General features: G+C 42.6%; 1 protein-coding gene across 1 annotated transcript in view; it reads left to right on the top strand.

Annotated features, from left to right (window-relative positions):
- Positions 1-791: 791 nt before the first annotated feature.
- Positions 792-27,149, top strand: part of TET2 (tet methylcytosine dioxygenase 2) — a 103,171-nt gene continuing 76,813 nt past the window's right edge. The window contains exon 1 of the mRNA XM_069743679.1: positions 792-1,097. The gene's annotated coding sequence lies outside the window, so the exon portion shown is untranslated. The remainder of the gene's footprint in view (positions 1,098-27,149) is intronic.

Genomic DNA, 27,149 nt, shown 5'->3' on the forward strand with positions numbered 1-27,149 from the left:
CTTTGGGTACATATAGACATGGTTTGGGTTGGAGCAATATTGTGATAAAATTTCATATTGTCCAATCTGGAGAAGCAATGACTTTATGGCTTTAATTGTAAAATCTACGACCAGCCCTTTGGATGGAATAGTATTTATTCTTTCTGTATGAGAATATCAAATGAGAGACGATGAATAAAAGATTGCCATGGAAAACACGAGCGGCCTATTCACTGCATAATAATAGAAAGTGTGTCATCATACAATTACGGAAAACAAAGTTTGTCACTAGCGTGCGTCAGCTGTTGTGTCATCCATGTAGCTGCACGGTAGGACTTAAGAACCCAGTGTCAAGCACTACACATGGTCAGCATAAACAAGAGGTTGGCCACTAAGAAAACAGCCAAATGTTTATAGACCTGTGTTACAGTTCTCCAGTTAGGAACCCAAGAAGAAAACGAATTCAATTACTAAAAGATGGACTTTAGTAATATTTGTAGAGAGGCGGCTCGAAGGAAATGTCGAAATGTGTGTGTGAGAGGAGCTGAAAGGGGGAAGTAGAGCAAGAGCACTGTACTGTAATGTGATATTCAGAAAATCAGCTATCTAATCTTGCCTGCAAATTCCTTCCCCCCTCTCTGCATGACAGAAGGCAGTTTACAGGGTTGTAGCTGGAGGCAGTGTCTGTGAAGCTGCAGAGCAAGCAAGTAGTCAGCCAGAATACCAGCATGATCCACTCCACAGCTTTAATGCAACCCAGACTTCTGCTTACTATTGTACAACCAAAAAAAATGTGAGGCTTTATGTGGGAAGCCCTGAGTAGGGAACTGATTTACATTACCCAGGCTAGCAGTCAGGCAGAGCTCCTTGTCAGCAGACACTACTTTGGGGTTGGTTCTCATGCCAGTCACGTCTACCATTTGGAACAGTGAACAGCAACACCGGGGCTTCATCAAGTGATGAGAGCAGACGTCAAACTGCCCTATGAATATTGATGTGGAGGCTAGTCTGCTTTCGTAGAGGAGCAGAAGGAAGCAAGATGGCTGCCCTTTAGGATTTGTTAGAAAGGAGACCAGACTGTTTGCTGGATTTCTGCAAGGCAGAGGGACATTTAAGAGGTCAGAGTGCTATATTTATGCCCATACGTCCTTCCTATCTCTCTCTTCCCTGTTTCTTTCTCACACTTTCGGAGACACATCTGTTTGTTCAGTGTGTGCAAGAATAAAGAGGAGAAAATACTGATCCTTCTCCAACATGGCTGACAAGTGTAGTTTTTAAATAATAAAGAGCCCTTTCTTTTCATGTTTTTTTTTCTGTCTTTCCAGAATGCTTTTTTTGCTTCATGCTTGATATTTATAACATGTAAGTTTTTGTTGCGTTTTCTCAATGTTTTATGTTGTGTGTAGGAAAAAGTAAAGTCTAAACAGCCTTAAACTCAGCTTACATTTACTTTTAATATTTCTGTTTCTAGGCTTGGTTTGGATTAGCTAAAGCTTTTTATATTTCTTTAGAGAGAATTTTTATTGTTTTGCTTTTGCCTTTTTTCGTGTCAGTTTTTTTTTCTCTTTTTTTATGTACTGTACAGCTAAACCCATACATTTGTATCTGGTCAGCCTACTTGCCATGTGACTAGGTATGAGATACTTTACAGAGAGACATCTTGCTCTGTTTTTCTCTGTCGCCCTCCCGGCATGTGTCTTTCAGCATACCTTGGACATTTTTAAGGCAACATTCTGCCTTTGTGCTGCTGTGAATCAGCTTTCCTTTATATAGCCGGTGAATGACAGGCAGACACAAAGGCAGGCGCAGTCAAAAGGACATGGGCAGGAACATACATTTTTGTTCATTTTATCAACTGTAATGTTATGGCACCTTTTAACAAAATGTAGTTTGTGTTTTATTTCTCTTTTTTTTGTGATAAGAGATCTAATGTCAGTGTGTAGATTTCAGAATCCTGAAGAATGGGCTTTGTTTTGTTCTTGAATTATGGGGCAGTAATTGGTCTTTTCTCATCATTAATGATGTACTGGGCAGATAAGCATGTGATAACAGTTTATGATCATGTCATATGTGTGAATATTTGCGCCTGATCATTCCAGTTAATTCTATGTGGGTGGTGCATTGTGTGATTCTTGGATGCTTAATTGCCATACAAACCTATAGAAAATGGATAAATCCATCTGGAGATGAAAGTGGCCTGTGCCATTTAACTAAAGACATAGGGAACCTCCATCTCAGAACCGGCGAACTGTTCATTGTGACACCCAAGGAAATTCTTCAATGCAGTTGGTTTCGTCACACTTTGGCTGAACCGTATAAAAAGTGAGGTAAGGCACAGCACAGATTCATTCAGAAAGCCGTATCCCAAGATCATCTCCCAACAGTGGCTTTTTCTCTGTTCCTTGGGATTAAAAGATCTGTTTCCTGTTGTTAGCTAATGGAGGTTGTTCCATTTGCATCTTAATGGCTGTCTGCATTGCTGCATAGTGGGGAGGAACTATGCAGATTCAATTGTATATTTACATGTGTATTGCAACGTAGGACTTTCCTTTGGAACTGATAAAGATTGGGATAAAAGGGGACAATTATAAACCTTTTTCTCATCATTCAATGAGGCTTCTATCCTGGAACTTGTAACATGTTGGGAAAGTTAATCCTTAATGGCAAGACAATAGCCATGGAAAGGTGTGTAAAACGCATCAGTGTTTACAATCAGGCATCACTAATGTGCCTGCAGATGGGCCGTTAACACCTTGTTTGCGCCCGCTTTTGAAATGATAATTTGTATCTTAGCTGTTTAAGTACTTAGCTATCTATAAAACATCTTACCATTATAAATTTGCATTTTGAAAAACTAAACGTTATATTTTTTACTTTTTTTTCAAACTTATCACTTTTACTTTTGTTTTTGATACTAGAGTTAGAGTGATCTTGAACTGAACAGTCACATTTGCCCTGGATGTGTCCATGGTCTTAGAATTTAAAACAACTCTTGATATCTGGTTGGAAAGTTTTCTTTTTTTACAAGGTATAGTGTTGGCATTGTTTCTATGGCTTTTGGCACCTAGCCAGGTCACTGAAATAGTCTTGATGCGGTGTAGAACTCTGGCATGTCAACATTGTTTAAAGAGCAGGCAACATGCGCCGACTCAAGGCTCATTACCACGGAGATAGTTTGGACGGTTGATTGTCGGATTAATGGTTCAACTCGGTAACTAAGGTCACTAAATTTCTATCATATACTGTACATATATATTGCTATCTTAGCAAATATTTTTGTGTTTCACCTCTTTAACCATCAGACTGCTTTTTGATGCTTGTTCATGTCTTTCATTACAGAAAATGCGCCAACTTCCTTAAATTCGAGTTAAAATTCTTATTTGATGAAGTGTAATAATCAGTATAGTTACTGTAACTCTATTCTCAGCTGATTTCAGAAAAGTCACTCAAAAGTGTACAGAGGCTTGTGTTCAGGAAGAGAGCTGCCAAGGAAACAAGGAATGTCAGTGGTAATCTTTGGAAATAATTCTGCAAAACATTACCACAAATTGTTTAGTCACATTCACAGTATCCCTGCATCTCATTGTGGTATATAATCATAAGAGGGCAGAAATCCAGAATACAGTACTTTACCATCCACAAACAACTGCTTGCCAAAAATGCACCTTGTAGGCCGCCGAAAAGCATAACTTTAGAAAGACTGGGAAACGATAAGGGGCAAAATGAGTAAGAATAGTCATGTGGCGGTATAATCAAACTTCAATAAGACTTAGTAAGAATATACTCATGATCAGTTACATTGTAGGTGGCTATGGTAATAGTAGGGCCATATTTGTGGTGTAGTAGACAGAAGTAGAGCACAGTTCATCAATATTGGTAAAAAGCCTAATGGTGTTGTTATGACTTTCTATTAAAATATTAATTGGGTAATATGTGGTGGTGTAATATGGACAGGGGCAGACACATCATTGGTGCAACCTGTGCAACCACACAGGGGCCCAAGAGGTAAGGAGGACAGTTTCCACCTCCAAAGAAGAAGCATTATGATGAGCTAGTGGACTGCAAAGGGCCTATATACTGTTCTTGCACAGGGGTCCTCTTCTGTCTTTGTCCGCCAGTGATTTGGGAGCTGTAAAAATCAGTATGAGAGTACCTTAGAATGTTATTATTCGACTAGCCCTTAAGAGTATTATCTGGACATTGCTCCATGAGTGCAAGGGAACTAGTGCATAAATGGATGTGTTACCAGGACTTGACCTAGTTTTGACCCTCTTCGATTTATGAATTGCATGCACTCACTTTAAAGCCATGTCTTTTTCTGGCAGATTTACCTGCAAAATGTTATATATATATATATATATATATATATATATATATATATATATATATATATATATATAATATTTGCTTTCCAGTAAAAATAAATTTAAAGTTAACCAAAATGCAAAAATGTGAGCAATTCCTGGTGGACTGGCAGTGGCATATTTCCCATATTTCCCTATTCCTATTGTGACAACATACATTGTCATTCAATTCAAGTGTGTTTATGGTGGAATTAGAGAAAATAGCCTGTAAGAGTGTTGAATGGATTATCCAGGGCTAAAATATTGATGTCCTATCATTCTGCTGATCGATGGTGCTCCTCGGTGTCAGACCGATAAAATAACCATAGGTCATCTAAGCGAGCAAGTAATCCTAAATCTGATATGTCATCTAGCTACTTATAGTGAAGGCTGCTGCCATTTTTATCACTAAACTTAAAATATATTCACATAAAAGGCTAAAAGCAACAACAATAGTATACCTGGCGTCTTACTGCCAAGGTAAAGTGTTGGAGGCAAGGGATGGGATTCCACATGTGGCTCTTTAAATGTAGCGTGATGTTGCTTGACTGGTATTATGTAATGTTGCGAGCTTTAAAACGAGTTATGTAACATATTCGTTTGACTCAGGGTGTGACTTTCATTTCGATATTTAATAAAGTTGTTAGTTAAATTTTTATATTTTCACAATAAAGAATCCAGTATCACTATCTTTGTCAGTTGCCACCCCTTAAATATACAGGAACTATATAATACATATAGTAATACAATATACTGTACATAGCGTTTGGATGTTCCTCTTTGAAATGTATGTAAAATAAGAAATTGAGTATGTTTTTATTAAAAAATGGTGACATGAAAGTCCTGAGCTATGCTAAAGCTATTCAGCTTTTGAATAATACTTTATTGGTCAATGGTTTGCTTCTATCTATGAATGGTGGCTGTGGTGTTGTGAGGATAGTAAATCCCAGGGCCATAGGGTGACTTCACACCTTTAGTACTAGACTGCCCAATTAGCTTGCTAAAGAAATTTAGCCTGTAGAATACTGCTTTATTGATCAATACTTTGCTTCTATACGTGAATCGTGGCTGTGGTGTTGTGAAGAAAGTGAGTCCCATAGCCATAGGGTGATTTTACACCTTGTGTACTAGACTGCACAATTGACCTGCTAAAGTAATTCAGCCTGTAGAATAATGCTTTATTGGTCAATGCTTTGGTTCTATACGTGAATCCTTGCTGTGTTGTTGTCAAGATAGTACATCCCAGGGCCATAGGGTGACTTCACACCTTTAGTACTAGACTGCCCAATTAGCTTGCTAAAGTAATTCAGCCTGTAGAATAATGCTTTATTGGTCGATGCTTGGTTCTATACGTGAATCGTGGCTGTGTTGTTGTCAAGATAGTAAATCCCAGGGCCATAGGGTGACGTCACACCTTTAGTACTAGACTGTCCAATTAGCTTGCTAAAGTAATTCAGTCTGTAGAATAATGCTTTATTGGTCGACGCTTTGCTTCTATACATGAATCGTGGCTGTGGTGTTGTGAAGAAAGTAAATCCCATAGTCCTATAGTCCTAGGGTGACTTCACGCCTTGTGTATTAGACTGCCCAATTATCATGCCAAATTTAGGCCAAGTACACTAGTTCTAGTACCAGCACATAGCTTCACCATTACTCTACTACACTTAACCCCTTCAAGACCCAGCCTATTTTGACCTTAAAGACCTTGCCGTTTTTTGCAATTCTGACCAGTGTCCCTTTATGAGGTAATAACTCAGGAACGCTTCAACGGATCCTAGCGGTTCTGAGATTGTTTTTTCGTGACATATTGGGCTTCATGTTAGTGGTAAATTTAGGTCAATAAATTCTGCATTTATTTGTGATAAACACGGAAATTTGGCGAAAATTTTGAAAATTTCGCAATTTTCACATTTTGAATTTTTATTCTGTTAAACCAGAGAGATATGTGACACAAAATAGTTAATAAATAACATTTCCCACATGTTTACTTTACATCAGCACAATTTTGGAAACAAAATTTTTTTTTGTTAGGAAGTTATAAGGGTTAAAATTCGACCAGCGATTTGTCATTTTTACAACGAAATTTACAAAACCATTTTTTTTAGGGACCACCTCACATTTGAAGTCAGTTTGAGGGGTCTATATGGCTGAAAATACCCAAAAGTGACACCATTCTAAAAACTGCACCCCTCAAGGTACTCAAAACCACATTCAAGAAGTTTATTAACCCTTCAGGTGCTTCACAGCAGCAGAAGCAACATGGAAGGAAAAAATGAACATTTAACTTTTTAGTCACAAAAATTATCTTTTAGCAACAATTTTTTTATTTTCCCAATGGTAAAAGGAGAAACTGAACCACGAAAGTTGTTGTCCAATTTGTCCTGAGTACGCTGATACCTCATATGTGGGGGTAAACCACTGTTTTGGCGCACGGCAGGGCTTGGAAGGGAAGGAGCGCCATTTGACTTTTTGAATCAAAAATTGGCTCCACTCTTTAGCGGACACCATGTCACGTTTGGAGAGCCCCCGTGTGCCTAAAAATTGGAGCTCCCCCACAAGTGACCCCATTTTGGAAACTAGACGCCCCAAGGAACTTATCTAGATGCATAGTGAGCACTTTGAACCCCCAGGTGCTTCACAAATTGATCCGTAAAAATGAAAAAGTACTTTTTTTTCACAAAAAAATTCTTTTAGCCTCAATTTTTTCATTTTCACATGGGCAACAGGATAAAATGGATCCTAAAATGTGTTGGGCAATTTCTCCTGAGTACACCAATACCTCACATGTGGAGGTAAACCACTGTTTGGGCACATGGTAAGGCTCGGAAGGGAAGGAGCGCCATTTGACTTTTTGAATGAAAAATTATTTCCATCGTTAGCGGACACCATGTCGCGTTTGGATAGCTCCTGTGTGCCTAAACATTGGCGCTCCCCCACAAGTGACCCCATTTTGGAAACTAGACCCCCCAAGGAACTAATTTAGATGCCTAGTGAGCACTTTAAACCCTCAGGTGCTTCACAAATTGATCTGTAAAAATGAAAAAGTACTTTTTTTTCACAAAAAAATTCTTTTCGCCTCAATTTTTTCATTTTCACATGGGCAGTAGGATAAAATGGATCATAAAATTTGTTGGGCAATTTCTCCCGAGTACGCCGATACCTCATATGTGGGGGTAAACCACTGTTTGGGCACTCGGCAGGGCTCGGAAGAGAAGGCGCGCCATTTGACTTTTTGAATGGAAAATTAGCTCCAATTGTTAGCGGACACCATGTCGCGTTTGGAGAGCCCCTGTGTGCCTAAACATTGGAGCTCCCGCACAAGTGACCCCATTTTGGAAACTAGACCCCCCAAGGAACTTATCTAGATGCATATTGAGCACTTTAAACCCCCAGGTGCTTCACAGAAGTTTATAACGCAGAGCCATGAAAATAAAAAATAATTTTTCTTTCCTCAAAAATGATTTTTTAGCCTGGAATTTCCTATTTTGCCAAGGATAATAGGAGAAATTGGACCCCAAATATTGTTGTCCAGTTTGTCCTGAGTACGCTGATACCCCATATGTGGGGGTAAACCACTGTTTGGGCGCACGGCAGGGCTCGGAAGGGATGGCACGCCATTTGGCTTTTTAAATGGAAAATTAGCTCCAATCATTAGCGGACACCATGTCACGTTTGGAGAGCCCCTGTGTGCCTAAACATTGGAGATCCCCCAGAAATGACACCATTTTAGAAACTAGACCCCCAAAGGAACTAATCTAGATGTGTGGTGAGGACTTTGAACCCCCAAGTGCTTCACAGAAGTTTATAACGCAGAGCCATGAAAAAAAAAAAAAAAATTATTTTCTCAAAAATGATCTTTTAGCCTGCAATTTTTTATTTTCCCAAGGGTAACAGGAGAAATTTGACCCCAAAAGTTGTTGTCCAGTTTCTCCTGAGTACGCTGATACCCCATATGTGGGGGTAAATCACTGTTTGGGCACATGCCGGGGCTCGGAAGTGAAGTAGTGACGTTTTGAAATGCAGACTTTGATGGAATGCTCTGTGGGCGTCACGTTGCGTTTGCAGAGCCCCTGATGTGGCTTAACAGTAGAAACCCCCCACAAGTGACCCCATTTTGGAAACTAGACCCCCAAAGGAACTTATCTAGATGTGTGGTGAGCACTTTGAACCCCCAAGTGCTTCATAGAAGTTTATAATGCAGAGCCGTGAAAATAATAAATACGTTTTCTTTCCTCAAAAATAATTATTTAGCCCAGAGTTTTTTATTTTTCCCAAGGGTAACAGGAGAAATTTGACCCCAATATTTGTTGTCCAGTTTCTCCTGAGTACGGTGATACCCCATATGTGGGGGTAAACTACTGTTTGGGCACATGCCGGGGCTTGGAATTGAAGTAGTGACGTTTTGAAATGCAGACTTTGATGGAATGCTCTGCGGGCGTCACGTTGCGTTTGCAGAGCCCCTGATGTGCCTAAACAGTAGAAACCCCCCACAAGTGACCCCATTTTGGAAACTAGACCCTGAAAGGAACTTATCTAGATGTGTGGTGAGCACTTTGAACCCCCAAGTGCTTCATAGAAGTTTATAATGCAGAGCCGTGAAAATAATAAATACGTTTTCTTTCCTCAAAAATAATTATTTAGCCCAGAATTTTTTATTTTCCCAAGGGTTACAGGAGAAATTGGACCCCAAAAGTTGTTGTCCAGTTTCTCCTGAGTACGCTGATACCCCATATGTGGGGGTAAACCACTGTTTGGGCACACGTCGGGGCTCAGAAGGGAAGTAGTGACTTTTGAAATGCAGACTTTGATGGAATGGTCTGCGGGTGTCACGTTGCGTTTGCAGAGCCCCTGGTGTGCCTAAACAGTAGAAACCCCCCACAAGTGACCCCATTTTAGAAACTAGACCCCCCAAGGAACTTATCTAGATATGTGGTGAGCACTTTGAACCCCCAAGTGCTTCACAGACGTTTACAACACAGATCCGTGAAAATAAAAAATCATTTTTCTTTCCTCAAAAATTATGTTTTAGCAAGCATTTTTTTAGATTCACAAGGGTAACAGGAGAAATTGGACCCCAGTAATTGTTGCGCAGTTTGTCCTGAGTATGCTGGTACCCCATATGTGGGGGTAAACCACTGTTTGGGCACACGTCAGGGCTCGGAAGTGAGGGAGCACCATTTGACTTTTTGAATACGAGATTGGCTGGAATCAATGGTGGCGCCATGTTGCGTTTGGAGACCCCTGATGTGCCTAAACAGTGGTAACCCCTCAATTCTAACTCCAACACTAACCCCAACACACCCCTAACCCTAATCCCAACTGTAGCCATAATCCTAATCACAACCCTAACCCCAACACACCCCTAACCACAACACTAATTCCAACCCTAACCCTAAGGCTATGTGCCCACGTTGCGGATTCGTGTGAGATATTTCCGCACCATTTTTGAAAAATCTGCGGGTAAAAGGCACTGTGTTTTACCTGCGGATTTTCCGCGGATTTCCAGTGTTTTTTGTGCGGATTTCACCTGCGGATTCCTATTGAGGAACAGGTGTAAAACGCTGCGGAATCCGCACAAAGAATTCACATGCTGCGGAAAATACAACGCAGCGTTCCCGCGCGGTATTTTCCGCATCACGGGCACAGCGGATTTGGTTTTTCATATGTTTACATGGTACTGTAAACCTGATGGAACACTGCTGCGAATCCGCAGCCAAATCCGCACCGTGTGCACATAGCCTAATTCTAAAGGTATGTGCACACGCTGCGGAAAACGCTGCGGATCCGCAGCAGTTTCCCATGAGTGTACAGTTCAATGTAAACCTATGGGAAACAAAAATCGCTGTACACATGCTGCGGAAAAACTGCACGGAAACGCAGCGGTTTACATTCCGCAGCATGTCACTTCTTTGTGCGGATTCCGCAGCGGTTTTACAACTGCTCCAATAGAAAATCGCAATTGTAAAACCGCAGTGAAATGCGCAGAAAAAAACGCGGTAAATCCGCCATAAATCCGCAGCGGTTTAGCACTGCGGATTTATCAAATCCGCAGCGGAAAAATCCGCAGAGGACCAGAATACGTGTGCACATTCCTAACCCTAACCCTACCCCTAACCCTACCCCTAACCCTAGCCCTAACCCTAACCCTAACCCTACCCCTAACCCTACCCCTACCCCTACCCCTACCCCTAACCCTAACCCTACCCCTAACCCTACCCCTAACCCTAACCCTACCCCTAACCCTAACCCTATTCTAACATTAGTGGAAAAAAAAAAATTTCTTTATTTTTTTATTGTCCCTACCTATGGGGGTGACAAAGGGGGGGGGTCATTTATTATTTTTTTTATTTTGATCACTGAGATAGATTATATCTCAGTGATCAAAATGCACTTTGGAACGAATCTGCCGGCCGGCAGATTCGGCGGGCGCACTGCACATGCGCCCGCCATTTTGGAAGATGGCGGCGCCCGGGAGAAGACGGACGGGACCACGGCTGGATCGGTAAGTATGATAGGGTGGGGGGGGACCACGGGGGGGGGGATCGGAGCACGGGGGGGGGAATCGGAGCGCGGGAGGGGTGGAACGGAGCGCGGGGGGCGTGGAACGGAGCACGGGGGGGCTGGAATGGAGCACGGGGGGGTGGAACGGAGCACGGGGGGGGGTGGATCGGAGTGCAGGGGGGGTGATTGGAGCACGGGGGGGTGATTGGAGCACGGGGGGAGCGGACACGAGCACGGGGGGGAGCGGAGCACAGGGCGGAGGGGAGCCGGAGCAGTGTACCGGCCAGATCGGGGGGGTGGGGGGGCGATCGGAGGGGTGGGGTGGGGGCACACTAGTATTTCCAGCCATGGCCGATGATATTTCAGCATCGGCCATGGCTGGATTGTAATATTTCACCCGTTATAATGGGTGAAATATTACAAATCGCTCTGATTGGCAGTTTCACTTTCAACAGCCAATCAGAGCGATCGTAGCCACGAGGGGGTGAAGCCACCCCCCCTGGGCTAAACTACCACTCCCCCTGTCCCTGCAGATCGGGTGAAATGGGAGTTAACCCTTTCACCCGATCTGCAGGGACGCGATCTTTCCATGACGCCGCATAGGCGTCATGGGTCGGATTGGCACCGACTTTCATGACGCCTACGTGGCGTCAAAGGTCGGGAAGGGGTTAAAGTGACGTCACTCACTGATATTATATGGGTCATGGCTCTAATGGCAACCAGTTTATAAGATCTCTCTCAACTACGTTTTAATTGACTGCTATGAGGTAGAGGGGCCTAAGATGACATTGAGTTTTTGAAATATGGGATCATTGAATGCTTAACCAAGTAGGCTTAGAGGGGACTTGTCACTTGTCTTTCATATGTATTTCTTATTTATTTGTAACCAAGTCTAAATGTTGCCGCTCTCCTGAATATCGAGTTGTTTTTCTTTAGATGCTGCGCCTCTCCATCCATGAGCTATGGATCCTCTTTTCAGCATAAAAATCTAGTCTTGTTAAATAAAGGGGGCTTGATCCTCAAGAAGTTTAGAATTGAGAACCAGGCCCATTTAGCTAACAAGACTAGATATACAAACATAGCACTGGAATGAGGAACAAAAGCAAAATAACCCCAAATTTAGGAGAACAGCAGCATTTGTACTTAGTTAAAAATAAAAAATTACATGTTTAAGATAAGTGATAGGTCTGCCTTAAGTGCACATCTTTTAGTTTATTTAAGTATATACGGTACATTTATATGAAATTCACTGATTGCTCAATAAACAGATCCATTATGTCATTTTCTTATTACTAAAGTGGATTGCGTGGCAATGCGAGCGATATAACAACATTTTTACTATTGTAAGAATCTTCGGAAAACACAACATGCGCTCAGGACTTAGACTTGCTTTTTTTTCCCCATAGATTTTCGGGAATTATGTGATATATGGTATACATCATTTTTAGAAACCAAAGATCTACCATGCCTGATGCATCTAATTTGTGATTTTTTTACAGACCATGTTTGTAAAATCTGAACTGAATTTCCTATAAAAGGTTATCTTGAAAAAAAGTGTTTAGTTATTGACACCATTTAAGTTTTTATGTCGTTGTTTGGAGGAAAGAAGAGTTAATGCGATGTGCTACCGGGAGACACGTGGACGACACGCGCACATGTCTACACTGTTTACAAAAAGACGGCCCAGAATTCCCAGGGACATTTACGTAATTGTCTCTAGGTGGAAGGGTTCAAAATCATGGTGATGCCTGCATTGCGTGTGCTGGTAGTCTACCTGAGCGTGCCTCCTCCTAGGAAGGTTGACCCAGCAGGATTTTAGCTTTATTTTGTCTTTGTATAATCATGTGAGCGATATCGAGCACCGTGACTTGGACAGAGGTCATCTGCGGTGAGCCAAAAATAGATTCTAACCGGTCTCACAAACACAGGTCTGGTGGTTGTTGCGCTACGCACTGGCAATAGAAAAACTGTTCTGCTCGGAGCCTATAAATATTTTGGTTGTGCTGTAAAAGAATTGGAAGGCATAGAAACCTTTTGAATCTGTAAACAAAGAGCTCACCATTAGATAAAGTTGTTGTGAGGGGATGGTTTGCCCATGTTATAGCAGAATGTTTGTGCTGTTCTTTCCAGACAGATCATTAGATGCCTGCAAGGTTATTGTTCTACATATAAATAAATTAGAAGCAGGGATCGGAGACAACATAGGAGAAAATAGCACTGAGAGACTATATGGTACGTTATACTCGTAGTATGTACATTCATTTGCATCAAGAGTTAAATAGATCTGGCCTTGAACTGCGCTTTATCATTTTTACACTACCTTTAGCTCGTTCAGCACTTATTGGTAACTGTTTAACGCTGGTATTTGGACATCTCGGTAAAGGAGTTAATACCGTGTCCTGATGTGCCCTCCTATTTACTGCTGACACCATTAACTTACTTCTCCTCCGTCCTTTGCTCCTATGAAGTCATTTAACAAAAAGGGCAAGTCACATTTATACTAAACCGATAAAAGAGTTGCGTATACACTGGGAGATATGGCATAATAAAAAAATCTGTTAATGGAGTCATGGCAGAATTATGAATATGCGTAATGCGTGCATGATACCATCGATGGTAGTTCGGATTGTACGGTAGTAAATGAGTCGAGACGCTGCTCGGACGGTCTTACCATTCTGCTGAGTCATATCAAGATTGATTGATGCAGCAAAACAAAAGAGGCGAGCACTTCGCTGACAATGTGGCTGAGGTTCCTCCATAACATTAGCAGACCTTGTGCCGCTCTTTAGGCTTCAGTGTTTGGAATCGACAAGAAGAGAGGGAGTTAAAGATTTCTGGCGTTGTTGCATTAATATCGGTGCCAGAGGTGACTCCACGAATAGGATATTCCAGGTCACTGTGACGCCTTCTCACGTGGTGTCGCGCACATGGCTACACTGTTTACAAACATGATTCCAGAAATACGAGGGGGGAAATTGGAGGGTGTGTCAGTCCTATTAAGTGTCACAAGTGCCGAAAATGTCTAGACCGGACCGAGACAGAAAACAGAATCGGACATCCTGTAGAATCTGTTATCTTCAAAAACGGGCAACTTTTAACACTGTAACGTTGCCAAATTGTTAGATGACGATACCTGCAACGTGCAGTGTCTATTGCCGAAGAGCAATGTAAAGGGTCTGTCTCCAGGAGAGAAAACCCACTATAAGCAATATTGTTAGTAGCAGATATTAACAAACATGTCTGACCCGCTAAGAACAATCCTGTTAGAGAGATTAATCACTGCCTTAGCGACTTGTTGGCAATGGTTAACCCTATAAATATTGCTGTGTTGTATTTTTGGATCCAGCTACGTAAGAGCCATTTACTTCTCGGCAGTGAGCCACGGTGGAGGTTTTTTTTTCGAGGATACAAGGAGGCAAATTAACTGTTCTGTTTGGAATCACTGGTCATAGGATGTGCAGAATGTAAGAAAAACATTGCGCATGTCTTAGGAAGGTCAATCTGGGACACTCGGAAATAAAGCATAAGGAGTAGCATCACACAATGAGTCCTTTCTGTGTGGCTAGGAACAGATTGCTTATATTACCTGTTCCAAAACCAGTTACCGAGTGTGGTGGGATGCACAACGATGCCTGGCTTTGTAGCGAGGTCACTTTACCTCTTTTAATATGTTTATTATGTTGATGTTTGCAATTTTTTTGATAATTTACCTTTGTAACAATTTATAGTACACTTACAACATTTCTTATCATTCTTGAAAACATACAGTGGGGCAAAAAAGTATTTAGTCAGTCAGCAATAGTGCAAGTTCCACCACTTAAAAAGATGAGAGGCGTCTGTAATTTACATCATAGGTAGACCTCAACTATGGGAGACAAACTGAGAAAAAAAAATCCAGAAAATCACATTGTCTGTTTTTTTAACATTTTTTTTTGCATATTATGGTGGAAAATAAGTATTTGGTCAGAAACAAACAATCAAGATTTCTGGCTCTCACAGACCTGTAACTTCTTCTTTAAGAGTCTCCTCTTTCCTCCACTCATTACCTGTAGTAATGGCACCTGTTTAAACTTGTTATCAGTATAAAAAGACACCTGTGCACACCCTCAAACAGTCTGACTCCAAACTCCACTATGGTGAAGACCAAAGAGCTGTCAAAGGACACCAGAAACAAAATTGTAGCCCTGCACCAGGCTGGGAAGACTGAATCTGCAATAGCCAACCAGCTTGGAGTGAAGAAATCAACAGTGGGAGCTATAATTAGAAAATGGAAGACATACAAGACCACTGATAATCTCCCTCGATCTGGGGCTCCACGCAAAATCCCACCCCGTGGGGTCAGAATGATCACAAGAACGGTGAGCAAAAATCCTAGAACCACGCGGGGGGACCTAGTGAATGAACTGCAGAGAGCTGGGACCAATGTACCAAGGCCTACCATAAGTAACACACTACGCCACCATGGACTCAGATCCTGCAGTGCCAGACGTGTCCCACTGCTTAAGCCAGTACATGTCCGGGCCCGTCTGAAGTTTGCTAGAAAGCATTTGGATGATCCAGAGGAGTTTTGGGAGAATGTCCTATGGTCTGATGAAACCAAACTGGAACTGTTTGGTAGAAACACAACTTGTCGTGTTTGGAGGAAAAAGAATACTGAGTTGCATCAATCAAACACCATACCTACTGTAAAGCATGGTGGTGGAAACATCATGCTTTGGGGCTGTTTCTCTGCAAAGGGGCCAGGACGACTGATCCGGGTACATGAAAGAATGAATGGGGCCATGTATCGTGAGATTTTGAGTGCAAACCTCCTTCCATCAGCAAGGGCATTGAAGATGAAACGTGGCTGGGTCTTTCAACATGACAATGATCCAAAGCACACCGCCAGGGCAACGAAGGAGTGGCTTCGTAAGAAGCATTTCAAGGTCCTGGAGTGGCCTAGCCAGTCTCCAGATCTCAACCCTATATAAAACCTTTGGAGGGAGTTGAAAGTCCGTGTTGCCAAGCGAAAAGCCAAAAACATCACTGCTCTAGAGGAGATCTGCATGGAGGAATGGGCCAACATACCAACAACAGTGTGTGGCAACCTTGTGAAGACTTACAGAAAACGTTTGACCTCTGTCATTGCCAACAAAGGATATATTACAAAGTATTGAAATGAAATTTTGTTTCTGACCAAATACTTATTTTCCACCATAATATGCAAATAAAATGTTAAAAAAACAGACAATGTGATTTTCTGGATTTTTTTTTCTCAGTTTGTCTCCCATAGTTGAGGTCTACCTATGATGTAAATTACAGACGCCTCTCATCTTTTTAAGTGGTGGAACTTGCACTATTGCTGACTGACTAAATACTTTTTTGCCCCACTGTAATTGCAGAGAAAATACACATAACACATGTTTTATCATATTATATATTGCGACCAAGTGAAAGGCATCCTGGAGTGGAGGCTGTATTGTTATAGGGTCTTTTAAAAAGAGGAAAATCCCAAAGTATCCTCCTTGTGAGACCCCAGCGACTATCTGTAACCTGTGAGGAAATCTGTCAGTAAGTTTCAGTTTCCCTGCAGTGCCACTGTAGGAGAAATTAAGTATTACACAGTACCCATCATAATGAATGAGCTGTCTGTGTACTGTAAGACAGGACTGGTCCTCCAGAGTGAGTGAGACACTCTTTTTAACCACTCTTGTAGTCAAAATTAATCTGATGTTTTTTACTGCACAATTTTGAGGCAGTTTGTTTTATACTTTTGTTCTTTAATGGCCCGTTAATTGTTTCAATAAAACAGAAGTAAGCTCTACCATATGTAGTCGACTTAAATGGGCTGACCAGGCTTATGATATTGAAGATCTATCCTTAGTATAGGTCTTCAATATCAGATCGGTGGAAGTCTACCATCTGCAACCCCAATCATCAGTTATTGTCAGGTATGGTGGCAGCCTGATGTAAACAGTGAACAGAGCGGGAACAACACTTCTCCATTCATTGCATAATGTCCATTACCAAGACCTGTAGCGTATCTCCTATCAATTCAATAGCTGACCTCAGTTTTTGGTAACAGCTACTACACAGTGTATGTTGTTGTGCAGTCCCAGCTCCATTCATAGTTTCACACAAGGCTGCTGGGAGAGCTGAAAACAGCCCCTTGTCCTCGCGCCATTGACTGTTTGCATCCACTGATCATGAGGGTGCCAGGTGGTAGACCTCCAGATCTACTATTGATGAACTTTGTACATTATGATATTAATGACTTGTAGCTAGGCCATCAATATCATAAGCCTGGGCAACCCTTTAAGGCCTTATTCACACACAGTGAAAATGTGATAATGTGCGAATAAAGGGCTAAGTTATTTAACCTCTAACTACACTTTTGATATAATGTTTTAATGTATTGTCAAAATATCTCTGCAGGTCTAATCCAAAGAGGCTCAGTACTTAGCATTGTTGCCTTGGTGCGCTGGGTCTTGGGTTCAGTTATGACCAAGGACAACATCTGTATGGAGATTGCGTACTCTTTCCATGTTTGCATGTATTTCCACTGGGAACGTTGATTCCCTCTCCGCACTCCCAAAAAATTTACTAAGGGATTAATTGACTTTCTATGAAATTGACTATAGTGAGGTGCGTGTCTGAGCAAGGAGAGCCTCAGTGGTGACAAGGACTGATGTGAATTATGACAATCTCTGTACAATGCTGTGGAATTTGTTGTTACTATATAATAAGCAGATAATAAATGACCCAATGAAAGCGAATCTGATCATAAAATTGTTACAATTTTTTTGAAATCACAACAACAATTACTATTGCAGAATAGCAATTTAGGGGGCATTCATAGTTCAATACTAAGGCTATGTGCCAACGTTGCAGAAATGCTGCGTAAATGTCCGCAGCATTTCCGCAACTCTCTGCCGCGAGTAAAACACATGTGGAATTCGCATGTGTTTTCATAGCCACATGCGTAAAGTGAGCGTTTCAATGCAATCCTATGGTGGCGGAATCGCCGTGATTCCGCAGAAATAATGAACATGCTGCGGATTTTACCGCTATGCGATTCCACAGCGGGAAAATCCGCAGCATGAGCACAGCAACTGTGGAATCCTATAGGATTGCATGGGAAAGCGATTTTTAAGTGTTTCCGCTGTGACAGAAACACATAAAAAACACAACGTGGACACACAGCCTAACTTGTAAACATACCGATCAGTAATATTGGCAAATGTATGCTACTATACGATGACTCCAAAGGGTTTTAAACAACCTGTCCGATTCTGGGAGTCTAAAGGAATCTGCCACCAATTTACTTGCTATGGATACAGCCAAGTTGTTCTCCAAGCTCTCAAAGGTGACCAGAGGGATTTCATATTTCGCTTCCCAAACTAAATAGGTGCGTTCACGAAGATGATTTTCCGTCCATGGTCATTGGTAACATGGAAGTTCATATCTACTAGTGAAAAGCACTATCTTGATCCCATTGGCTTTGGAGTAGAACATTAGACCAGAGACGATCTCTGTCACATTCTAAGCAGTCATAAACTGGATCTGGTTCTTTTACCTCTCCATGGCATATTTAGCATTAACTCAAAGACTGATTCAGGAATGTTAAAATGAATATTTTTACATTATCAAGATATCCTTTGAACGAAAGACTAAACAGCAAGTGTCCCTATCCCTTTGATATCATAACATGCCCTGTCTCTGTGGTTGAAGTAACTTGTGATTAAGGAAATGTATCAGCCTGCCTTACTTAGGAAGATAATACATTCTTTCATCTTGGGAGCTTTCTGCCAAAAAGGCCTGCATGCATCTAAACCTAAGAGCTGAAAACATCTGGGAGTCTTTTTAGACATGCAAAGGTGACTATTAGAAGAAGGTCCCTTGTATTTAGCTGGCTTTTTGAACACATGGCTTGTTGGGATTGTTTGCAGTCAGCTGGTCATTCACATTGTGACTGGCTGATGTCCCCCGAAAATGCAATTTGCCCTTTTTTGGATTTTTAGCTAGTCAGTAGTTTAAACTACGTGTGTATGATGTACTCAACTGGTGGCTCCCCTATTTGACACATTCATGATTTACAATTGACTGGATGTATGGTGGTCGATCATTTCAAGAGGCTTTCTGGCTAAACATAAAATGATCAACTATTTGTAATGGGACCCTTTTAACAAAATGGAATTGTCAAAATCAGACAAAGTTTTGTTGTAGCCAAGATTATTAGTTTATAACGCTACATCCCCACATAGATAGTGCGTTTTGCTTGGACAATTTTACAGGATATCACAAGAATCGTTCAAAGATGGAATATACAATATAAAGATGCTTCCTCAGTTTTGGTTACAATTTGCAACATATAATTTTATTTTCCATCCTTTCTTAATTTTATATATATTTTATATTGTTGCAAAAATATAACAGACATGTAATATTCTTGTCTTTAAAAAAAATCTATATCTATAATATCAATCCACACCTCTAATCTAATACAAACATGCTAGCATGACTTTTATAAAATGGATTACTCTCAAAAGCTAGAAATAAAAAAAATATAGTAATATTCCACAAGTGATATTGGCTGTATATGCTGGTAATTAATAACTTAATGTGAAACTATTATTTTAAATTTAATTATGAATTATTGTAACATATTCCATTATCTTATCTTGCTTCCCTTTCTCCCCAAATCTATGCTGAAATTGATGTTTCAAGTGTCTGGCTCATTCACTTAGAATAGCTGATTTGAACTGCAACTGGACCAAAAATCTGCACTCCTGGGTGAGCTAGTTCGCTTCACTCCCCCATGTTCAGACAGGGACAAAGCCTGTAAATAGTGTGTGATTATGGGGGAAAGGAACACAGAAGCTCACACGGAAATGCAGATATTTGTTAGACTAGCAGTTCAATACAGTTTCTCTAAAGTGCATGAACCAGGCAGTTAAAACAGCCCTTTTAGCATGGTGATTGAGAGAGAAGGAACCACTGGACGTTTGGGTTCAACCAAAATTTAGTCCAAAGTTCAGTTCAGGTACTGGAACTGTACCCGAACTTACTCTGTAAGCTTATTATTACAGATAGTTTTCCTGACTTTCAGTATATCTACTATATGATTGTCTAAGGGTCACTTCCGTCTGTCTGTCTTTCTGTCTGTCAGTCACAGAAATCCCAAGTCGCTGATTGGTCGCGGTAAAACAGCCACGACCAATCAGCGACGGGCACAGTCCGGCGGCAAAATGGCCGCTCCTTACTCCCCGCAGTCAGTGCCCGCCCCATACTCCCCTCCAGTCAGCACTCACACAGGATTAATGGCTGTGTTACACCGCGTTATGCCGCGGTGTAACGCACTCCGTTTAAGCTGCTATTAACCCTGTGTGACCAACATTTTACTATTGATGCGGCCTATGCAGCATCAATAGTAAAAAGATCTAATGTTAAAAATAGTAAAAAAATTAAAAAATCTATATACTCACCTTCCAGCGCCTTTCCCGCTCCTTGCGACGCTCGGGTCCATGCATTGCGATCTCACGAGATGATGACGTAACGGTGTCGCGAGATGATGACGTAGTGGTCTCGCGACATCATTACATCATCATCTCGCGAGACCGCAATGCATTGGCCCGAGTGTCGCGAGGAGCGGGAAAGGCGCCGGAAGGTGAGTATATAATGATTTTTTATTTTTTTTTAGTATTTTTAACATTAGATCTTTTTACTATTGATGCTGCATAGACCGCAATGCACCGCGCGACCAATCAGCAACATTGCCGTGGGATTAAATCCCGCTTCGCTGATTGGTCGCATCCAGCTGGCGCGCGCGACCAATCAGCGACACTGACGCGGGATTTAAATCCCGCTTCGCTGATTGGTAGCTCCCAGCCGATGCGACCAATCAGTGACATTGTCGCAGGATTTAAATCCCGCTTCGCTGATTGGGAGCGCCCCCTGATCCAGCACTAATGCTCTGGTGGTCCTGGCCTCTTCGCTACCCCTGATCCAGCACTGATGCTCCGCTGATTGGCGCGGGATTTAAATCCCGCTTCGCTGATTGCTCGCGCCTAGCCGGCGCGACCAATCAGCGACATTAGCGTGGGATTTAAATCCCGCTTCGCTGATTGGTCGCGCCCAGCCGACGCGCGTGACCAATCAGCGACATTGCCGCAGGATTTAAATCCCGCTTCGCTGACTGGGCGCGCCCCCTGATCCAGCACTGATGCTCCGGTGGTCCTGGCCTCTTCGCTACTCCTGATCCAGCACTGATGCTCCGCTGATTGGCGCGGGATTTAAATCCCGATTCGCTGATCGCTCGCGCCCAGCCGGCGTGCGACCAATCAGCAACATTGACGCGGGATTTAAATCCGGCTTCGCTGATTGGTCGCGCACAATCAGCGACATTGCTGCGGGATTTAAATCCCGCTTTGCTGATTGGTCACGCACAGCCGGCGCGCGACCAATCAGCGACATTGGCGTGGGATTTTAATCCCACTTCGCTGATTGGTCGTGCCCAGCCGACGCGACCAATCAGCGACATTGCCGCAGGATTTAAATCCCGCATCGCTGATTGGGCGCGCCCCCTGATCCAGCACTGATGCTCCGGTGGTCCTGGCCTCTTCGCTACCCCTGATCCAGCACTGATGCTCCGCTGATTGGCGCGGGATTTAAATCCCGAATCGCTGATCGCTCGCACCCAGCCGGCATGACCAATCAGCGACATTGCTTCGCAGATTGGTCGCGCCCAGCCGGCACGCGTGACCAATCAGCGACATTGGTGCGGGATTTAAATCCCGCTTCGCTGATTGGTTGCGCCCAATCAGCAACATTGCCGCAGGATTTAAATCTCACTTCGCTGATTAGTGGCACCCCCTGATCCAGTACTAATGCTCCGGTGGTCCTGGCCTCTTCGCTACCCCTGATCCAGCACTGATGCTCCGCTGATTGGCGCGGGATTTAAATCCCGCTTTGCTGATTGCTCGCGCCTAGCCGACATGACCAATCAGCGACATTGGCACGGGATTTAAATCCCGCTCCGCTGATTGGTCGTGCCCAATCAGCAACATTGCCGCAGGATTTAAATCTCACTTCGCTGATTAGTGGCACCCCCTGATCCAGTACTAATGCTCCGGTGGTCCTGGCCTCTTCGCTACCCCTGATCCAGCACTGATGCTCTGCTGATTGGCGCGGGATTTAAATCCCGCTTCGCTGATTGCTCGCACCTAGCCGACATGACCAATCAGCGACATTGGTGCGGGATTTAAATCCCGCTTCGCTGATTGGTCGTGCCCAGCCGGCGCACGCAACCAATCAGCGACATTGGCGCAGGATTTAAATCCTGCTTCGTAGATTGGTTGCGCCCAGCCGGTGCGAGCGACCAATCAGCGACATTGGTGCGGGATTTAAATCCCGCTTCGCAGATTGGTCGTGCCCAGCCGCCGCGCGTGACCAATCAGCGACATTGGCGCAGGATTTAAATCCTGCTTCGCTGATTGGTCGCTGATTCGTCCTGTGTATTCATTGCATTATTCTGAAATCTTCATAAATAAACTACATACATATTCTAGAATACCTGATGCGTTAGAATCAGGCCACCATCTAGTCTTTATATAAAGGTCCTCATACACCTTAGATAACTGTGGGTCTCCTGACTCTCCATACAGATAATTGCTCATGTCGGCCAATCATTCACGTGTCTTCTATAGGAAGAGTGGAGTGAGCTGCTGCCATATACAGTTGTGCTCAAAAGTTTACATACCCCGGCAGAATTTTTGCTTTCTTGGCCTTTTTTCAGAGAATATGAATGATAACACCAAAACTTTTTCTCCACTCAAGGTTAATGGTTGGGTGAAGCCATTTATTGTCAAACTACTGTGTTTTCTCTTTTAAAATCATACTGACAACCCAAAACATCCAAATGACCCTGATCAAAAGTTTACATACCCTGGTGATTTTGGCCTGATAATATGCACAGAAGTTGACGCAAATGGGGTTAAATGGCTACTAAAGGTAGCATTCTCACCTGTGACCTGTTTGCTTGTTATCAGTGTGTGTGCATAAAAGCTGAGTGAGTTTCTGGGATACAGACAGACTGTTTCATCTTTCATCCAGTCAGTTTCTGGATTGTGAGTCATGGAGAAAGCAAAAGAATTGTCAACAGGTCAACCGGAAAAGATAGTCGAACTGTATAAAACAGGAAAGGGATGCAAAAAGATATCCAAGGAATTGATAATGCCAGTCAGCTGTGTTCAAACTGTGATTAACAAATGGAAGATCATCAGGTAGACCAACAAAAATGTCATCCACAACTGCCAGGAAAATTGTTTGGGGTGCAAAGTAAAACCAAAAATAACATCAGCTGAAATATAGGACTCTCTGAAAACTAGTGGTGTGGCTGTTTCAAGATGCACAATAAGGAGGCACTTGAAGAAAAATGGGCTGCGTGGTCGAGTCGCCAGACGAAAGCTATTACTGCCCAAATGCCACAAAGTATTTCATCTACAATATGCAAAACAGCACAGAGACAAGCCTCAAAACTTCTGGAACAAGGTAATTTGGAGTGATAAGACCAAAATTGAACTTTTTGGCCACAAACATAAATGTTACATTTGGAGAGAGGTCAGCAAGGCCTAGGATGGAAGGAACACCATTCCTACTGTAAAGCACGGAGGTGGATGGCTGATGTTTTGAGGATGTGTGAGCTACAAAGGCACAGAAAAGTCCGGAATTGGTGAAGAATTTTGTGGAAGATTTAACTAATTTAATACATTTATTTTACACACTTACCATATATAGCTCCTTTAAGGTACCGTCACACTCAGCGACGCTGCAGCGATATAGAGAACGAGCTGATCGCTGCAGCGTCGCTGTTTAGGTCGCTGTAGAGACTTCAAACACAGCAGCTCCAGAACGATGCAGGAGTGATCCTGTGACGTAACAGCGACTCACTTATCGTTGTAGCTGGTTGTTAGCTCCATGTAAAACATTGCTGGCATCATTGCTTTTGCTGTCAAACACGACGATACATGCCGACCTGACGACCAAAGAAAGTTCGGGACGTCTAGCTCCGACCAGCGATATCACAGCAGGATCCAGATCGCTGCTGCGTGTCAAACACAACGAGAATGCTATCCAGGACACTGCAACGTCACGGATCGTTGTCGCTCTCGTTGTAAAGTTGCTGAGTGTGACGGTACCTTTAATTCCATAGCACTTTATTTTACAGACATTATCCACACTGTCCTTATATTGGGCCTCACAATCAATGTCTTTAGAGTGTGGGAGGAAACCGGAGTACCAGGAGGAACCCACGCAAACACGTGGAGAAGATATAAACTTCCTGCGGATGTTGTCTTTGGTGGGATTTGAACCCAGGACCCCAGCGCTGCAAGTGATAACCACTGAGCAACCATGCTGCTATGTTGATATTCTGCAGTAAACATTGCATTGTTCATTGTAACCTTTGCAGATTCTACAACAAGTTTTTTGCAACAATGTGTAAATTCACACACTACTATTTATCAGGTGCGATTACAAAGAAGGCTACAATAAAACTTGTTTTCCAGTTAAGGTACCGTTACACTAAACGACTTACCAACGATCACAACCAGCGATACGACCTGGCCGTGATCGTTGGTAAGTCGTTGTGTGGTTGTTGGGGAGCTGTCACACAGACAGCTTTCTCCAGTGACCAACGATCAGGGGAAAGACTTCGGCATCGTTGAAACTGTCTTCAACGATGCCGAAGTACCCAGGTAACCAGGGTAAATATCGCGTTACTAAGCGCAGGGCCACGCTTAGTAACCCGATATTTACCCTGGTTACCATTGTAAAAGTAAAAAAAAAAACAGTACATACTCACATTCCGATGTCTGTCACGTCCCCCGCCGTCAGCTTCCCGCACTGACTGTGTCAGTACCGGCTGTGACGTCACCGCTGTGCTCTGCTTTACGGCCGGCGCTGACAGTCAGTGCAGGGAAGCTGACGGCGGGGGACGTGACAGACATCGGAATGTGAGTACTCTTTTTTTTAACTTTTACAATGGTAACCAGGGTTTACCCTGGTTACAAGTGAACACATCGCTGGATCGGCGTCACACACGCCGATCCAGCGATGACAGCGGGTGATCAGAGACCAAAAAAGGTCCTGATCATTCCCCAGCGACCAACGATCTCCCAGCAGGGGCCTGATCGTTGGTCGCTGTCACACATTACGAGATCGTTAGCGGGATCGTTGCTACATCACAAAAAGCGTGACGTTGCAACGATATCGTTAACGAAATTGTTATGTGTGAAGGTACCTTTACCCAACTCTATCCCCAACTTATTTAATCTAATCACCATGTGTCACTACATATGCAAGTCATAAAGGCCCATTTAGATAACCCATTAATCGGAGAATGAGCGTTCCTAGGAAAACTTGTTCCCAAATACCGGTCCGTCTAGATAGGCGGGCAATCACCATATGAACAAGCAAAATGCTCATTTGCTGGCTAATTGAATGGTTCATGCTTGTGTAAAAATTATCAGCAACACATTGTAAAAAATTATGGGCTGCCAATAGCATGATATTCTATGCATAAAGATTGATTGTATTAGCGATTGTTGTGTACATGTAGAATGTTCGTTGGTTTGTCTGAACAGACCAGGAGATAACAACCAATTGGTGGTCATTACCGGCCTGAATCAGCCTGTCTAAATGGGCTATAAGAATATTTTTTCGCTTCTTATATGCATTTTGATCTCAATAAGTTACATTTTCTCTTGAGACCCTGACATAAAAGGTCACTGACTTCATTACTAGTTTCTTTGATAGTCAGAGTAATTTTTAACCTTTACACTAGTCTAAATGCAGTAATTTAAGGTGACATTCAGTCCTGGTGTTCAGTCTTCTGAGGATAGGGTGACCTGCCTGTTGCCTGCAGTGTTGTCAGGACATGCAAATAGTAGCTCCAAAGAACAATTGTGAACAAGTACTATCAAGGCTTGGTCACCTGAAGAGAGAAAATCCTGCTTAGCAAGTTAAAATAAAGACACACCTAGCTTGCCATGCCCTTTTAAAGTTTTGATATGAGTGTTGTTCCTGCAGAGTATGAATACTCGTTTTATCATATGTCTACGTACATCTAGATTTCTACATACATCCCAATAACATGCTAAGTTATTTGGTCAAATGTGATTTTATGTCCACATTGGATTTGTACCCAATAATCCCATTATTTTACTATTAACTTATATCAAACTGAAAGAGGTGCACCGTATTTATGTCATAATACAAGTCGTTTAGTCTAAACATTTCGGTTATTTTCGTTTCTGCAGCCAAATAACAGAGGTGACACCAAAGTGAAAAAACAAACAAATGGAAAAATGTTTCCTTAGCGCTTCAAAAAAAAAACAAACATGGAGTCCAGGGTTTGTGCAAAACTAGCAAAAACTAGAGACAGGACAAGTAAAGCAGTTCTACAGGACACATAATCTAGGTGTACACTAGATGTCCACCACTGTGACTCTTGAGAGCATCACATAATGGGAGTGGCATGTGTAAAAGCTGTAGATTCAGCATTAAATAATACTTGTTTTTCAGTGCCCCAACCCTATTCCACAATTTGACACCATGTGTCATAACGGCCTACTGAGATGGACCAGTATTCGGCAAACAAAACACTCAAGTTATCTTAATTGGTAAAAAGAAGTCTTCTTTGGAAAACCTTGCGTATGAATGACCTAAAAATGCCATACACTAAAATGCCATAAAAATGATGTTTTCTATGGTCATCCTTAAAGGGAACGTGTCTCAGGTTTTCTCAATACAAAGAATGGCTACCACATTTCAGGCCTCTTTTACAGTGTTCTAGTATGCCGCATGTATGTTCTCAATCCCCTCGCATAAAAAAGATGTCCCCAGTCATAGCACAAAAAAGCGTTTCCATCCTACTTCCCTGCTTCATGTGGATGATGCGTCCTACACCATCCACACAGCGCTCCTGTGTAGGCATGCTGAGGGCTGACCAATGTACTGTAGTGCGCATGTGCTCTCTTTACTTCCAGGTTATCAGGACATTTCAGTACTCTGTCCTGGCTAGGGATTCGGGGACACTGTATGGATGACGCAAGATGCATCATTCACATGAAGCAGAGATGGAGGACGGCGGTTGTAGGAAGAGTAGGTGCGTCAGATCAAGACCAGAGAAACCCATCGGACCAGACTGTGACTGAGACACTTCTCTGTGCTATGCACAGGGAATTGGAGACATACATACAGCATTCTAGAATGCTTTAAAACAGGCCTTCATGGAGGTGGCCATACTTTATATTTGGAAAACCTGGTGGCAGGTTCCCTTTAAATTGC

Source organism: Ranitomeya imitator, chromosome 1, assembly GCF_032444005.1.
Source record: "Ranitomeya imitator isolate aRanImi1 chromosome 1, aRanImi1.pri, whole genome shotgun sequence".
Classification (NCBI taxonomy): domain Eukaryota; kingdom Metazoa; phylum Chordata; class Amphibia; order Anura; family Dendrobatidae; genus Ranitomeya; species Ranitomeya imitator.